The 17587-nt window shown below is 42.7% G+C and overlaps 1 long non-coding RNA gene and 1 pseudogene across 3 annotated transcripts in view; both read left to right on the top strand.

Moving 5' to 3' along the window:
- The window catches only part of LOC129548040 (uncharacterized), a 147360-nt gene that overhangs the window by 1373 nt on the left and 128400 nt on the right, over positions 1 to 17587 (top strand). The window lies entirely within an intron of this gene.
- LOC148774036 (uncharacterized) lies at positions 70 to 4821 on the top strand (annotated as a pseudogene).

Genomic DNA, 17587 nt, shown 5'->3' with positions numbered 1-17587 from the left:
CTCCAGGCACGTCTGGCCGCTGCCGGGGAGGGAAGGAGCGACCTGCCCGCCCTCCCCCGGCTTCATCACATGAGTCTCACGTGTTGGACAACGCTCCCGCGGCGGCGAGGGAGCCCCCACCCCCCGCCCCGGCCCCCAGGTGTCTGCGGCTGCCTTTCCCCGAAGAGGGGGTTGGCAGGGCGGTCTGGGTCCTGCCTGGCTGGGCGGGGGTCGCGGAAGCTGCAAGGGGCCAGGGAGCCGGGGAGGTGGGGGGAGGTTGGGAACGTGGGCGAACCTGCCCCAGGGAAATGAAGTAAGTTCCCGTCTCCTGGGAGGGAACGGGGGAGGACGGATCCGCCCGCGTCTGACTCAAGCCGGGAGAGGAATATCCCCTCGCTCGCTCCAGCCCAACCCTCTTCCTCCTCCCCCCTCCCCGCGCGCTGCCCGCTCGGAGGAACCAGCGCGCCGCGGAGGGAGTCGCCCGGCCCCCCTGCCTTCCCCAGAGGCTGGGGTTTCTTTCCGCGCCGGCTTCCCTGCCCCCACCCCTCGGCCCCGAGTCCAGGAATCGCCCGCCGCGGGGAGGGACCGAGGGGCGGGGCGGATGTCACCCCATGGGAAGCGGGCTGGCAGCCAAGCGCAGGGGCAGCCGAGGCCGCCGCGGAGCACGCTGCGCGCACCTGACCCGCTAGGCTGTGCGCCGCGGGCCCCTGGCTCCCTTGGAGCTGCGCTCCCCGGGCGCGGCTTGCGTGCCGGCGGATACCCACTTGCGCACCCCCCCAGGGTGCCCCCGTGCCCCCAACCCCCCCCCCCCGGCCCACACTTAGGCCGATCAAGCACAGAAAGAGACCGGGCGCGATGCCCTGCGTTTCCTCTCTCCTTTGCCCCCACTGGAGCAGAGGCGCTCGGGTCCCCTCCCCTTGGGCTGCAACGTTACACAACCGCGGCAGCGGCGCTTGCCCTGCGGCAGCCCGGGGCCTGACACTTCACCTGGCCCGGGCTTGGGCCGCAGCGCTCCTGACTGCGAGTCCTTCTGCCCTGGCCGGGGACCGAGACGCCCCCCTCTCCGCCCCCGAGCACAGGAGCTCCCGGGGGTCGGGGTCGGCCATCTCCCTCCTGCCGGGGACTTCGGTGGCGCTGTGTGCGGTCTGCACCCGGGCCAGGAGGGAAAAGAGAGACTTGGAGAAACTGCCCATCACGCTGACGCCTTAGCGTTCATTCACTCGACAAGCACTGGTTGAGCCCCCTACCCTGGGCCAGGCCTTGTGCTTAGATACGCTGCCAGATACACTGTAGGTGAATCGAACATAGATGCTGCTCTTGAATTCACAGGAACCTCTGAGAAGGGCTTACCCTGGGAAATGAGGGGAAGGCAGTACTGGGAAAATTATATCGGTGCTGCTGGCGGAAAGAAGGGGGAAGAAAAGATAGAAAGTGTGGGCTTAAAAAATTTTTTTTGGTATTAAAAAAAATTCTTTTTAAAAATTTAATGTGAACCACAATGTCTGGGCAGAGGAGGAAAGCGGAGACGTTAACCCATCGCCCGGAGCCTGGGGCAGAAGGGCCTCCTCCAAGCGGCTGCAGATCTCTGCAATCTCACTGCTGCCGCCCGAGGCCCCCACCTACTCCCCCGGAAAAGTCCGGCCTCTGTGACCTTCTAACTCTGCCTGGAGCAGGGAAAACAGCTGAAACTCCAAGCCCGCTCTGTGAGCAGCGCTGATGCTGTCAGAGGAGGGAGCCAGTGGAAATTCATGACTAAAATAAGGCCTGGCTGGGGATTTCACTGACCTCTGTGCTGCCCTGCCCTGTAAGTTCGGGGAGTTGAGAGATGACTGTGAGCCTTTCCCACCGCGCCTCGGGTCAGTCACCCCGCTGCCGAGTGACTGGCTGTGGGAAGGACTAAAAACAACAACAACAAAACGGGGTCAGTGCTGGGACCTAGTGAAGATCAGCCTCGGGTACAGTTGAGGGGGCGGGTAGGGGTGGGCTCAGTCTTAATTGGCAGTGTCCTTGACAACCTAGAGATCTGGGATTCACACGTTGACCAAAGTGGGAGTGGATTTCCTTCAGGTTGCTTTGGAGAGCTCCCACTTCCTGTTTATGTTTCACAAGCGTCAAACTCATTAGCAAGTGTGAGAAGTGCCTCCTTTTCTAAGTGCTGACTGGCCTGACCTCGCCTGGGGGCTCAGCATCCCTCTGTCCTGGAATGTACTTTTGCTGGCTCCTGTTATCAGCCATCTCTCTGGAGGTGATGCGGCTTCCTGCCAGGAAGGGGGCAAGCAGGACCACCGGCAGGAGGGGACAGGAGTCAGTCCTGGGTTTGTGCTTTCAGTCTAGGGTGACCTGCTCCACTGTGAGAATTTAATAGGGGTGAATGAAGAATTGTCATGACTGTGTCTGAAGCACAGTTTCACCAGGAAATAAGTACCAGGGAAGGATGGAACACATGGTCCCCCAGCGGTCACTCTCCCCTAGCACCCCCCCACAACCAGGAGTGAACCCAAACAGTTCAGATTCCACGGCTCAGAGCTCAGTATCATTCCTAGAATGCTTTGAAGTTATCTATACTTTTTGCCCTTACCTGACCTACAATGGGAGATAGCAAAATAGATCGTTTCCTACCTTTTGTTTGTTCCAAATGTACTCTCAAGCATCAAGGATTATCCCCACCTTACCAAAGTGCTACTGTACCAGGTTATATTACTTTTAATGTTTCTCTTTTCTCAAAGCTTATGATTATTTTTTATTGAATTAAACAAAATAATTCCTTCTCCTCATGCATCTTTTCATCCTGAAGAATCTTAATATTTCAGTTTGTCATCTTTTGTAGATAGTTGGTTTAGTGCTTACCGGGTGCTAGTTTTTAGACTGAATGTAAAAACATTTTACATGCTCATTTACTTCTCACCGCCACCTTACTGGGCAGTCATTAGCTCATTTTTATGTTTATTTAACACATTTATTGAGAACCACAACGTGCTGGGCACTGAACTAAGTCCAGGAATATATAATGTGTCCTCCTGAGGAAATTGGGGCTCAGGGAGGTTAAATTACCTGCCTCAGGTATATAGCCTGAGATTAGATCTGGAATTGAACCCCAGGTTTGTTGGACTCCAAAGCTTGAGCTCTTAACCACTATACTTGAGGTTGCCTGGTCAGGCTCTTTGGTTGTGCACTGCTCAACTCCAGGGGGAGCCATTCACATTGCAGTCTGTGTGAAAGCATCCTCTAGAGAGTGCAAGGCAGCACTGGGCAGCTGCACTGGGTAATCCTGATAGTTTGTAGCCCTCGCCTCTGTTTTGTTTCTTCTCAGTGTACAGAGATCATAATTTTGGACAAGTAAGGACAAGATTTTTCTTTACTAGTGAGGCGCAACATTTTGGTGGTCTGATGCTGTGTGTTGGAAATAGTTAGGCAGGCCCCTCCTAGCAGGAAATTAGAACCCACAGACCCCTGCATATATCCACACATACATATATCATCACTTTTTGCAAGTTGATGAAGTCTCACAATTTTTTTTCTACCACAGTTCACGGTAAGAAATACATTTTACATCATGACTCAACATGTACAAGCACTCACACACACTCCCAGAAGTATACTGAAACACAGGGCAGCCAAGGCTTGTTTGGGATCACTACCAATATTTGCGACCACTATTCTCTTTCCCATACGCTGAGCACCATGGCTCACTGGAAGAAAAATTTAAACCATTTAGGAAAAAGCCAGCCTAATGGATTTCAGACAAAAAATTTACAAAATAATTTCTCTTTGATATATTCATTCTAACATATTCTAGTCTTGTCTGGTAAATTTTAAAGAATATTTTGGTTTTACTTACTAAATTGAGTTTTCGATCTATCGATACATCCTGATCAACAATTTGGAAACATTCTCTGCAATAGAGAGAGTGCTGACATTTTGGCTTGTCCCCACCAGAAAGACATCAATGGCATCTACACACTTGCAGATCTTCCAGATCACTTATAGAAATGTTAAAAAATAAAGCTGCTGGTCCTGGATGAGTTCAATGGTGTATTCAAATGAATGAGTTCAAATGGTGTCACCTTTCAGGACATCCTTGCTTTATGTTCAATTGTAGGAAAAATATTCAGAGTTTTGTTGATATGCATCATGTTATGTGTTGGTGAGCTGTAGTTCCTTCATCCAGTTGAGGAAGTTTTCTGCTATTGTTAGTTTGCTCAGAGAGTTTATCATAAAAGGATGTTGAAATTGTCAGGTACTTTTTCTGCATCCAACACAACAGTCATGTGGCTTTTCTGTTTCATTTTGTTAATATCATGAATTACAATTTTAGTGTTCAATCAACCTTGAATTCCTAAGGTAAGCCTATTGTGATCAATGTGTTATCCTTATTTTTATTGTTAGATTTAATTAGCTAATAATATATATTAAGGATTTTCATGGCTATGATTGTAAAGGGTAATTACCTGTAGTTTTTCTTTTTTTGGTAATCTTTGTCAGGTTTTAGCATCAAAGTAATGCTAGTCTCACAAAACAATTTGGGAAATAGCCTATCTCTTTTCTGAAAGATGTTAAGTGGGGTTGGTACTATTTCTTTCCTAAATAGTAGGAGAAGCTCACTGGGCCTAGAGGTTTTTTGTGGGGGGAATGCTTTTACCATGAATACATTTTAATAGATTTCAGGCTATTTAAAATTTTCATTTCTTTTATCAGCTTTGGTAATTTTTTTTCATGAAATTTGTCTATTATCTTTAAAGTTGTCAGTATATTGGATAGTGTTATCCTTTTAATGTTTATGTAATCTATAGTGACAAATCTTTTTTACTTCTTTTAAAATGTTTGTTAGTTTTTCTTTTTATTCTTGATCATCTTACCAAGAGACTTATCAATTAATTATATTAATTTTTGCAATTATCCAGAATTTTGAATTTATTGATTTATTCTGCTATCTGTTCACCTTATAGTTTATCAATTTCCTCTTATTTTTCTTATTCCTTTTCTTTTGGTTTTTTATATTTAACTTGGTCTACTTTTTCTAGTTTCTTTAGATGTAAAATATTATCATTGATCTTAAACCTTTCTTCTTATTATAAATATCCAAAGCTAGAAAATTTCCTCTAAACCCTGCTTTCCCAGCATTCCACAGTATTTAGTATTTGTATTTTCCTTATCATTCAGGTCAAAATATGTTGTATTAGTCTTTGTGACTTTTATTGGATTCACAGGTTATTTAGAAGGGTATTGTTTAATTCCCAAATATTTGTAAATTTTCCAGATAACTTTTTCCTTTTTCTTTTAAAATAATTAGAGAACCACAGGAAGTTATGAAAATAATTTAGAAAAGTTGCATGTATCCTTCACCTAATTTCCCCCAATGGTAACATCTTACATGACTATAACATAATATTCAAACAAGGAAATTAACATACATACAAACTACAGAGAGTTTTCAGTTTTTACCAGTTTTCCATGCATTCACTTTCGTGTGTGTATATAGGGTTCTATGCAATTTTATCACACACGTCGATTAGTATAACAACCACCTCATCAAGATGCAAAACTGTCATATCACTACAAAGTTCCCAGCTGCTGCCTCTTTATTATCAGACCTGTTCCCTTCTCTTCTCCCATTGCTAATGTCTGGTAACCACTAGAATGCTCTCTATCTGTAATATCATGTTAAGAATGTTATAAAAATGGAATCCTGTGGTATGTAACTGTTTGAGGTTAAATTTTTTTCTGCTCATTGTTAAGTCTCTTGAGATCCATCCAAGAGGTTGTGTGTATCAATATTAAGTCTCTTTTTTTTTAAAAAAATATTGTTTTGTCATTTGCTTATTTGGCTGTGCCGAGTTTTAGTTGTGGCATGTTGGATCTTTTTGTTACCACACATGGAATCTAGTCCCCTGACCAGGAATGGAACACAGGAATTGGGAGCAGAGTCTTAGGTACCAACCACCAAGAAAGTCCCACTAGTAAGTTTCCTTGTTATTGATGAGTGATATTCCATGCTGTAGATGTGCCACAATTTAATTATTCATCCACTCAAGGACATTTGAGTTCCATTTTTTTCTGTTATTAGACATAAACCTACTGTGAACCTTTTTCGACATGCTTTTGGGTAGACACCAAAAGCTTTCTTCTCTGGGATGAGTGCCCAGGAGTATAATTCCTCATATAGTAATATGCATTTGGTTTTTAAGAAAATGACAAACTACTAGCCAGAGTAGCTGTACCATTTTACATTCCCAGTTGCAATGTTTGAGAAATCTAGGTTCTCTGTGTCCCAACCAGTATTTGGTCTTGTCACAATTGTTTTTTTTTTTAACTTGTTCAGTCACCCAGTCATGTCCGACTCTTTGTGACCCCATGAACTGCAGCACATGAAGCTTCCGGGTCCTTCACTATCTCCCGGAGTTTGCTCAATGTCCATTGAGTCGATAATGCCATCCAACCATCTCATCCTCTGTTGTCCCCTTCTCCTCCTGCCCTCAGTCTTTCCCACCATCAGGGTCTTTTCCTGTGAGTTGGCTCTTCACATCAGCTTCAAAATCAGTCCTTCCAATGGTAAAGAATCTGCCTGCAATGCAGGAGACCAGGGTTCCATCCCTGGGTTGGGGAGAGCCCCTGGAGAAGGGAATGGCAACCCACTCCAGTATCCTTGCCTAGACAGTCCCATGAACAGTAAAGCCTGGTGAGCTACAGTCCACGAGGTTGCAGAGAGTCAGACACAACTGAGCAACTAAATGTTTTAAACTTTAGCTTGTCCAAATAGGTGTGTAATGCCAGGTATCTTTCTATATTGGTTTCTAATTTATTAGTTTTGAGTCAGAAGGTATACTCAATTTGATTTTAATTCTTTGACATTTATTAAACTATCTTTCATTGCTGAGCATATAGTCTAGCTTGATGAATGTTTCCTGTGGGTTTGGAAAAAATATGTATGCTGTAGTTGTTGGGTGCAATATTTTATTAAGTCCTTTGGGTCAAGTTGGTTGATAGTGCTGTTCAAATAAAGGCTTCCCTGGTGGCTCAGATGGTAAAGAGTCAGCCTGCAATGCAGGAGACCTGGGTTTGATCCCTGGGGTGGGAAGATCCCCTGGAAAAGGAAGTGGCAACCCACTCCAGTATTCTTGCCTGGAAAATCCTGTGAACTGAGGAGCCTGGCGGGCTACAGTCCATGGAGTTGCAAAGATATCTCTATGCTGATTTTTTGTCCAAAATAGAAGTGTTAAAATCTCTCCAACTATAATTGTAGATTTGTCCATTTCTGTCAACTTCCGCTTTATACATCTTGGAACTTTCTTCATAGTTGCCTGCACATTTTGGATTGATAGGTCTTCTTGATAATGTCCTCTTATTAAAAATTTCCCTCTTTCTCTTCAGTAATACTCTTTGTAAAATATTTATTTATTCATGGCTACCTTGGGTGCTGGAGAAGACTCTTGAGAGTCCCTTGTACTGCAAGGAGATCCAACCAGTCCATTCTAAAGGAGATCAGTCCTGGGTGTTCATTGGAAGGACTGATGCTAAAGCTGAAACTCCAATACTTTGGCTACCTCATGCAACGAGTTGACTCACTGGAAAAGACTCTGATGCTGGGAGGGATTGGGGGCGGGAGGAGAAGGGGACGACAGAGAATGAGATGGCTGGATGGCATCACCGACTCTATGGACATGAGTTTGAGTGAACTCCGGGAGTTGGTGATGGACTGGCGTGCTGTGATTCATGGGGTCGCAGAGAGTCGGACACGACTGAGTGACTGAACTGACTGACTGACTGACTGACCATGGGTCTTAGTTGCAGTGTGTGAGATTTTTTATTGTGGCGTGTGGCCTTCTCTCTATTTGTGGTTCTTGGGTTCAGTGGTTGCAGCTCTCAAGCTTGGCTGCTCTATGGCATGAGGGATCTTAGTTCTCAATCAAGGATGAAACTCACATCCACTGCTTTCCAAGGTGGATTCTTAACTGTTGGACCACCAGGGAAGTCCCTTCAGTAATATTCTTGTCCTGAAGTATGCTTTTTCTGATATTAATATAGCTTTACATGTTTTTTATATTTAGTGTTGGCATGATGTGTGTTCTTGCTCCCCTTACGCTTTCAACCTGTGTCTTTTACAAAAAAAAAACATTATTTATTTCTGGCTGCTTTGGTCTTTGTTGCTGCGTGCTGGCTTTCTCTTGTTGCAGTGAGAGGGGCACTCTTTGTTGCTGTGCACAGGTCTCTCACTGTGGGGGCTTCTTGTGTTGTGGGGCACCGGTTCTGGGCACGTGGGCTTCAGTAGTTGCAGCACAAGGGCTCAGGAGTTGTGGTGTTTGGGCCCTGGAGCTCATGGGTTTCAGTAGCTGTGTCACAGGGGCTCAGTAGTTGTTGCACATGGGCTTTAGTTCCCCACAGCATGTGAAATCTTCCCGGACCAGGGTTCGAACCCATGTGCCCTGCATTGGCAGGCAGATTCTTCTCCACTGCACCACCAGGGAAGTTCAACCTCTGTCTTTATCATTGAATTGTATGTTTGTAAACAGCCTATTGTTGGATTTTGCTTTTATATTAATTCAACAATCTGCCTTTTGATTGGCGTGTTTAATATATTTATATTTGAGATAATCATTAATAAGGATTTAAATCCCCCAACTTGGTACTTGTTTTCTGCTTATCTCATTTATGCTTTGTTTCTATTCTGATTTTCCTGCCTTCTTTGGATGTGTTGAATTTTTTTTAGTCATTCCATCTTATCTCCTGTGTTTTAAGAACACTTCTTTATGGTATATGCTAGTGGCTATTGTTGAGCAGTTGTTCTTAAATTTTACCTGTGTTAGAAGGTCTTATTAAAACACAGATTTCTGGGCCATACCCACAGTTTCTTATTCAGTATGTGATAGAGCAAACAAAAGTTTGCATGTCTGATAAGTTCTCAGATGCTGAAGATAGAAGTTTCAGCTCCAAAGGTTATGATCTGTATCTTTAAGTTATCACAGCCTACCTTCAAATAATGCACTGCAAAGTGCTTCTGTACAACTTGATGGTTGTGTAAAAACCTTACAACAATTCAATTCTTTTTATTCTTCCTCTTGACCCTTATGCTATTGTTATTTTACATTTTACCTGTAATATGCTACAAATTTCAAAATGTTGGTGTTTGTTTGATTTTTGGCCATGCTTGTGGTATGTGGGCTCTTAGTTCTCCGACCAGGGAGCGAACCTGTGCCCCCAACGATGGAGGCACATTCTTAACCACTGAATTGCCAGGGAAGTCGCTATTGTTACTTGCTTTAAACGGTCAGTCGGTCGTGTCCAACTGTTTGTGACCTCATGGACTGTAGCCCACCAGGCTCTTCAGGCAAGAATACTGGAGTGGGTAGCTGTTCCCTTCTCCAGAGGATCTTCCTGACCCAGGGATCAAACCTGGGTCTTCTTCACTGCAGGCAGATTCTTTTACCATCAGAGCCACCAGAGAAGCCCAAAACAGTCAGTAGTCGTCTAAAATACTCTTTCATACACAGATAGATAGACAAAAATGAAAACATATTACTTTGAAAATGTCTTTGACATTTGCCCATATACTTATCCTTTTTGATACTCTTCACTTCTTGCAGATATGAGTTTCCTTTTGGTTTCCTTTCTGTTCATTCTGAAAAGCAAATGTAAGCTTTTCTTGTAGTATTGGTCTGGTGGAGATGAATTCTCCCAAATTTTCTGTCTGATAATGACTTTATTTCGTTTTTGAAGTATATTTGAAATATATTTTCACTGGATATGGAATTTGACAGTGTTATTCTTTTAGCATTTTAAAGAGGTTCTATTTTCTTCTGGCCTCCATTGATTCTACTCAAGAGTCACCTGTTATTTATACCTTTAGCCTAAAATTTATGTCTTCTGTTCCCCTCTGGCTGCTTTTCAGATTTCACTTGCTGTTGCTTTTCAACAGTCTGGCTAGATTTATTTAGGTGTGGTTTTCTCTATATTTATTCTACTTGGGGTGTGCTGAGTTTCTTGGTTCTGTGACTTGATATTTTTTTCACCAGTTTGGGTAAGTGTTAGCCAACAAAGTTTCAATGATTTCTTCTGCCACGTTGTCCTTCTTCTCTTATTTCTTTTCACTATTTACATGTATGTTGAATTGTTGGAAAGTAGCCCAAACGTTATCAGCTGCTCAGTTTCCTCTGCTGTTGAGTCAGCAACTAAGCTTATATAATGAATTTATTTGTGAGATCATGTCTCTTTCATTTCTAGCATTTCCATGTGGTTCCTTTTTTCTGGTTTCCATTACTCTGATGAAATTCCCCATCTCTTCATGCACGTTGCCTTCCTTTCCATGAGATCTTTTGATACTTTTATATCATAGGAATTTTGTGCTGTAATACTAGTTTGATCATTTCAGCCTCTGAGCTGTTTCTGGTTCTGTTTCTGTTGTTTCTCTTCTGTATTAACCATGAGATGCATGTTCTTATTTTCCCATAGATCTTGAATTTCTTATCGCATGTTGAATATTTATAGGAAAAAAAAATGTACAAAGTAAGTAAAGTGAGTGTGTGTGCATGTGTGCTGAGTCGTGTTCAACTCTGTGAGCCCATGGATTGTCACCCACCAGGCTCCTCTGTCCATGTAATTCTCTAGGCAAGAATACTGGAGCAAGTTGCCATTTCCTTCTCCAGGGGATCTTCCCGACCCAGGGATTGAACCTGCATCTCTGGGGTCTCTTTCATTGGCAGGCAGATTCTGCACCACCTGGGAAACCTCAAAGTAAGTAATAGTAACCTCCCCAAACAATTCTTTTCTGATATGAGAGGCTGAGTCAGTGTGACCTATACTTGATCAGGATCTGGGCTTAATTGTAGCTTTACTTTGATTCACTTCATTACCACTTTCAAGTGTTTTGAGGGTGAGATAGGACTTTCCCTTCATCAGGGCCTGAGATCTGAGCACTGACAAGATTCTTGAGACCTGCCTATTCTTCAAAACCAAGCTAGGAGATTTCAGACTTGTGGGAAGTCACTCTTTGCTTTACTGCCCAACTGCTAGCTTTTTTTATTTCTCTTTGACTTTTGCCTCCTGCTTTCTTCACCTCTAAAGTCTTCCAGACTTTTTGTTCCCTGTAGGTCTTAGCATCTCCCTAGTCTCTGTGAAAGCCTCAAATACCTCAGGGATTCCTTCTCAGCCCTTCTTCCCTGCCACCAGCTTCGGTGAACTACTTCTATCCCTGAGTGACGTCTCCTGAGACAGGTTAGATAGGTAGGTGTAGATTAGCTTTGTGGCTACAGCTTCTCAGTCCATGGGCAGCTGTGACCAGTTTGGTGAAACTTCAGCTGAATTCTCCACCGATCACAAACTCTTTTTCCTTCTGTCATTTCACCAGAGACGAAAATGGCTCTGGGTCTTTTCTCTCCTGTGTAGAGCTTGTCATTTTGAGTTTAGTTCATTTAGGTTAATTGGTGGCCTCAATTTCTCTGATGGGTTTTAAAAATTGATGATTATTTTGGGCTTTCCTGGTTTGTTTTGATTGTTAGGGTGAGAATGACAGTCTCTTGTAACCCTATACATCTGATCTGTAAGCAGAAATCCCCCAGATAACTGCCTCTTTTTTTTCCCCCAAAATGTGAGGGTTTTTTATTTTATTTATGTAGTTATTTTTCTGCATGGAGTCTCAGCTGTGACACGCAGGATCTCCACTGTGTCCTGCGGAATCTTTTCTTGCAGCGCACAGACTCTCTCTGTGTGGCGCGTGAGCTCAAGAGTTGTGGTGCTCGTGCTTAGTTGCTCTGTGCATGTGGGATCTTAGTTCCCCAGCCAGGGATTGAATCCACAACCCATGCATAGCAAGGCAGATTCTTAACCACTGGACTACCAAGGAAATCTGAAAACTGCCTCTTACTAGAGATGAAAAGGTGTGTAGGGATCAGAAGGAAGAAACCAATTGGTAGTAACGAAAGATGTGAAAGACAAAGCCAGTACAGGGAGTTGACAAAATAAAGGATAGTAAAGGTTTGGATTCTAGTCTGTCAAATAGGTGCTAGTGTGCTAATCACGCACACAGGGAGAACGAGAGTTGAAGAAGAGGTGCTTTGGGCGCCCAACAAGTGACATTTATTTTGGAGAAAGGACTTGCACCAAAGTGTGCCGTTCTCTTCTTTTAGAGAATATCCCCCTCCCTCATGTACCTTTCAGGGCAGTGATTTTCACATTTTACTCTACATACAAATCTCCTGGACATCTTGTTACAATTGAGATTCTCTCCTACTGGGTCAGGGGTTAGGCCTGAGATTCTGCATTTCTAATGAAGCTCCCAGATCATACTCATGATATGTGAGTAGCAAGGTCTTCCTGGTGGCTCAGGAGTAAAAGACCTCCCTGCTACTGCTGGAGATGTGGGTTTGATCCCTGGGTTGGGAAGATCGTCTGGAAAAGGGAATGACAACCCACATCGGCATTCTTGCCTGGGAAATCCCATGGACAGAGAAGCCTGGTGAGCCACAGTCCATGGGGTTGCCAAAGAGTTGGACACGACTTCGTGACTAAACAACAAGAGAATGTACACCTTCATTTTTGGTTTGGTGATAAAAATGGAACTTAGAGTCATGCAAGGTATAGAGAGAAGTGTTATTTTAGTATTCAGGAGGTGTGTGAGAGGCAGCTTGTAATTCATCAAAGTGGCTTCTTTGGTGGAGGTTTAAGTTTTCCTTGAAGTGGGCAGCTACCATGCTGGAAGCTAGGGTCAGAGGCAGTTCATTGCCATAAGGGACCACACTTTTTACAGCTCTGCTCTCAGACCTGCTTAAGTCCCTGGAGCACCCACTCCACAGCGAGGAAAGGGTGGGGAGAGGGTTTGGGTAGCATTAGGGAGCCCAGCCAAGTTTTGCTATCTGAGTAGTTCCAGCAATGACTATAGCAGACAATGGTTATAAATTAGCATCTGAATCCCACCACCCTTTCCAATGACCAGGTTTTTTTGTTTCCACCAGAAGAGACCTACCAATTGAAATTTTATAGCTCTGATTTTAGCTATCCATCCTACATTATATACAGAACGCATTCATGCATCAATAGGAGAGACACATTTTCCTCTCATTTTCTGTGTTTAGCAGTGCAGCACTGATAACAAACAAAGATGATTAGGGTCCAGACCACCTTGTTAGTAAGAAAGCATGGAGAAATCTAGAAAATAATTGCAAACCAGCTGAAGAAAAAGATTTAATTAATAAAACTTTACTGCTCATAGACATATAGAGGGAGGTAGTTTGAGGTTTGTGTGTGTGTGTGTGTTAGTCGCTTAGTCATGTCTGACTCTTTGTGGCCCCATGAACTCCTCTGTCCAAGGGATTTCCCAGGCAAGAATACTGGAGTGGGTAGACGTTCCCTTCTCCAGGGGCTCTTCCTGACCCAGGGATCAACCCCCAGTCTCCTGCATGGCAGGCAGATGCTTTACCACCTAAGACACCAGGGAAGCTACTAATTAAAGAAAATTTAAGGGATTGCAGTATTTATTTAACAAAAACATTTGCAGTCAGCTCTGTATCTGTGGGTTCCACATCTGCAGATTCAACACATCACTCAAAATTCCACAAAGTTCCAAAAAGCAAAACTTGAATTTGTCTCTAACTGGCAACTATTTACATAGCGTTTACATTGTGTTCGGTGTCGTAAGTAATCTGCAGATGATTTAAAATTGACAACAGGAGCTGCTTAGGTTATATGCAAATTGTGGCTCAGCTGGTAAAGAATCCACCTGCAATGCAGGAGACCTGGGTTTTATCCTTGGGTTGGGAAGATCCCATGGAGAAGGGAAAGGCTACCCACTCCAGTATTCTGGCCTGGGGAATTCCTTGGGGTTTCAATGAGTTGGACACGACTGAGCGACTTTCACTTTCACTCACACTATTTTATATAAGGGACTTGAGGTTCCTCAGATTTTGGTATTTGTGTGGGTGGGAGGTGTCCTAGAGCAAGTCCCTTGTGGATTCTGAGGGAAAATTGTACTGAGAGTTTTCCACGTACCAGACACATGCTTTGTGAACAAAATTGTCATGACTGAATTCAAGAAACTTACAGTTCTCAGGGTTGATTTTATTCCTTTGAACGATATAAGAAACTTGAACTAGGTCAGGTGAATATTGCATGCATTTCCTTTGGTCAACTGTTCAATGAGTAGACAGAATTATTTGAAATGATCATGCTTTTTATTTCCCTACAAACAAGTGCATTTGAAGTGGAAAATAATTTGTTGTCTTAAGTACTTAAACCAAGTTTCTTCAGACCTCACTCATACAGTTTTCTTGAGTAGTACCCTTTCTTTTCTACCACAACAGGGACAGGTTTGTGACTGACCAGTGCTCTCAAAGAGTAAGGCTTTCATTAAACAGGGATTGATAAATAAGGTTATGAGGCCCAAGAGAACTGGGTAGTATTGTTAGGGGTTAGCCAGCCCTTTGGTGCAGTGAGACTGACAGGGATGTGAGAGACTTGTGTGACTGACTTACTCAAAGTTTCAGTTTGCTCATCTGTAGAGTGGGGTAATGATAATAGCTACCTCAGAGTCATTCTGAGGATCAAACCTGATAATGTGTTTAAAATACTGATGACAGTGCCTGGCACATGGTACTGGTTCTATTAATACTTGTTGATACTATCTATTTTTCTTAGTAGAGTGCCAGTAGGTGATTCAGTGGTAAAGAATCTGCCTGCCAGTTCAGGAGACACAGGAGATGTGGATTTGATTCCTGGGCTGGTAAGATCTCTGGAGGAGGAACTCTCATCTCATTCCAGTATTCCTGCCTGGAGAATTCTATGGACAGGGGAGCCTGGTGGGCTATAGTCCATGGGGTTGTGAAGAGTTGGACACGACTGAGCACACATGCAGAATTGCGTAGCATATCTAAGCATTTTGTCACATAGATGTAATTTGGACATTAGCAATACAGTCATTTTCTCTGAAAAATGTACTGAAGGTGACCTCAGATTCTAAGACTGGGTGTATGTTCTATACAAACTGTTGGTTGCTCTTTGGACCAGCAAGCAGGGAAGCAATTTTAGAGCCCTTAGCTTTTCACCCAGAAAATGGTAGCATTGACCTATGTCATCCTTCCCCAGTATGGTGATGTTGTCTAGAGTAACCCAACAGGTGTTTTTTTGAATAAGTAGATAAAATCTTAAGTTTTAGTTTTTAAAGTATATTAAAAGATAAGTAGATTCTGAGGAATATGAATTCATGTTTATAAGAATTGTTATGACTAGAAAAAATGAGACTCATTTTAAATTACCTTCCTTTAGAATCTAAGAAAAGTTATAGAAGTTTTTAGAATTAACCTGCATAAATTCATCACACAAAGAATCATGCAGTTCTATGGAGGTGTTCAGGGTTTTGCAGTTTTGTCTACATGGTGCTGAAACTTTTGAACAATTCAAACAATTGTCCAGTATTTTTTTTAAATAAAATAAAAGTTGTTTGACAGATAAGCCTGGTTAGTTTAGACATCTGATCTGGTGGCCAGCTGTGCAAATGGACTTTGCCTGAATATATCTTTCAATAAAATTTAGCAGTAATAGGAACTTGTGATAAGAGTAACAAAGAAAAGTAGACAAGCATGTTTAATAAAGTTCCACATCACAATGGCCTAAAAAATAGAGTATGAAACCCTAGCCAACTGACACTTTAAAAATCATCCCAGAACTATTCATATTATAAAGTGTAGTTAACTCTTGATTACATACAGATCATATATTCATTCATTCAACAAAGATTTATTGAATGCTGTATTGGTCTGCTTGGGCTGCTGTGATGTAATACTATAGATTGGGTGATTTATACAAGAGAAATTTATTTTGGAGGTTGGAAGTCCAAGATCAGGGACCATGCATGAATTCCCTTCCAGGCTTTCAGATAGGTGCCTTTTTAATGTGTCCCCACATGGCAGAGAGATAAAGAGAAAGAGTCTGTCAGTTCTCTGATGTCTCTTCTTATAAGGGCACTAATCCCATCATAAGGGCCCCACCCTCATGACATCATCTGAACACTAACTTCCAAAGTCCCACCTCTAAATATGATCACCTTGAGAGTGCAGCATCAACATATGAATTTGGGAGGGACACAGTTTAGCCCAGTTTAGTGCTTTCCTGTGTTTGGTACTAGAAATATAAGTATAACCTCTATCCTTCTGGAGGGAGGATGTAGACTGTAAATGAGTAAACAAAGTCAATTAATTTCAGAATGTGGTGACTGCCATGAAGGAATTGGACAAGGTACCTAGAAAAATAATGAGGCAAGAGATGAGGAGGCCACTGGCTCTTCTCAAGATGGAATGTTCTGGCTAACACCTGAGGAGTGAGAGGGAGCCACCATCAGAGACAAGCCAGGAGAAGGCCATTTGACAGAAGGGGCTGCAAGGACCTGAGATGAGAAGGGGCTTGCCATGTTCTCGGACCAGTCACACAACCACTGTGATTTGATGGTCATGATAGAAGGACGAGCGACATAGGAAGAGGTTGAATTGGCAGCCAAGGGCTGGACTATCTGTACTTTATTTAGTATTAACACCTAGGTGTTTTTGGTACCTTGGCACTTGTTATGAGTTAAACTGAATAGTATACAGTTTTGTAGACTATTTTTTGATACATCAGCTCCCTTCATTCACTTTACCTAGAAGGATACCCTTTGAAATCAAACCAAACACTATAGTTCCTGAAAAACATGTAAAGATAAAATGCAAAAACAGCATATAAAGTTGATAGCTTCTGATCTCTATTGTTTGAAGTTTGGAGGATTAGATGTAGTGGGCTGGGTATGTTGCCACTTTCCTCAACAATTCAACCAGGTGATTATGAAAGTATTGAATGTGTTACTAGCATCTTAAGTGCTAGTTGAAAAGTTTAGTCACCAAGGGAAAATGTGTATTATTAATTGAAAGACTCTGGTCTCATAAAAGGCAAATACTGAAAAGAGAAGGAATGTATCAGGGGCGTGATAAAGTGATCATTTCATGAGGCAACACAGGCCTAGCACCCGTTAACACCAATGAGTCAGATTAAGTCATCAGAAACACCGTGATTCTTTCCATTTTCTAGACCTGGAGTGTGAAACTCCTAATGGGACTTTCAGCAAACCTGAATTCTTGCCCAGGGAATACAGAGATATTTAATGAATACACTGTTTTAATTCTGCAAATATGCCCTTTCTGATTTTTAATTTCTCTGTGAACTGGACTATAATGTACAACTATTCAATATCAATTGCTTTTTTTAGAGTCTAATTAGATTGATAACTAAGCAAAGCTTTGTTTATTATCTGATACTTCAGAATGCCATCTTAAAAGTCATATATTTTACTGCATTTATTTGGATTGGGTTTACCCCAGAGTTTTTTTTTTTTTTTTTCTTAAATCAAAAAAAGAAGTAAGAGTTACAGTAACATTGAACTCATGAGTATATCAAGTGTATCTGAGTGTACGTCACTATGAACCTTTAAAGATGATTGTTTTCATGGATTTAAAGGAAAAGGAAGAGGGACTTCCCTGGCAGTCCTGTGGTTAAGACTCTGCATTTCCACTGCAGGGGACACAGGTTCAGTCTCTGGTTGGGGAACTAAGATCCCACATGCTGGGTGGTGTGTCAAAAAAAAAAAAAAAAAATGCCAGGA

Source organism: Moschus berezovskii, chromosome 24, assembly GCF_049115385.1.
Source record: "Moschus berezovskii isolate FMDL1 chromosome 24, NW_MosBer_1.0, whole genome shotgun sequence".
Classification (NCBI taxonomy): domain Eukaryota; kingdom Metazoa; phylum Chordata; class Mammalia; order Artiodactyla; family Moschidae; genus Moschus; species Moschus berezovskii.
Note: the sequence above shows the minus strand (reverse complement) of the source record. Positions and strands in the feature narration are given on the sequence as shown.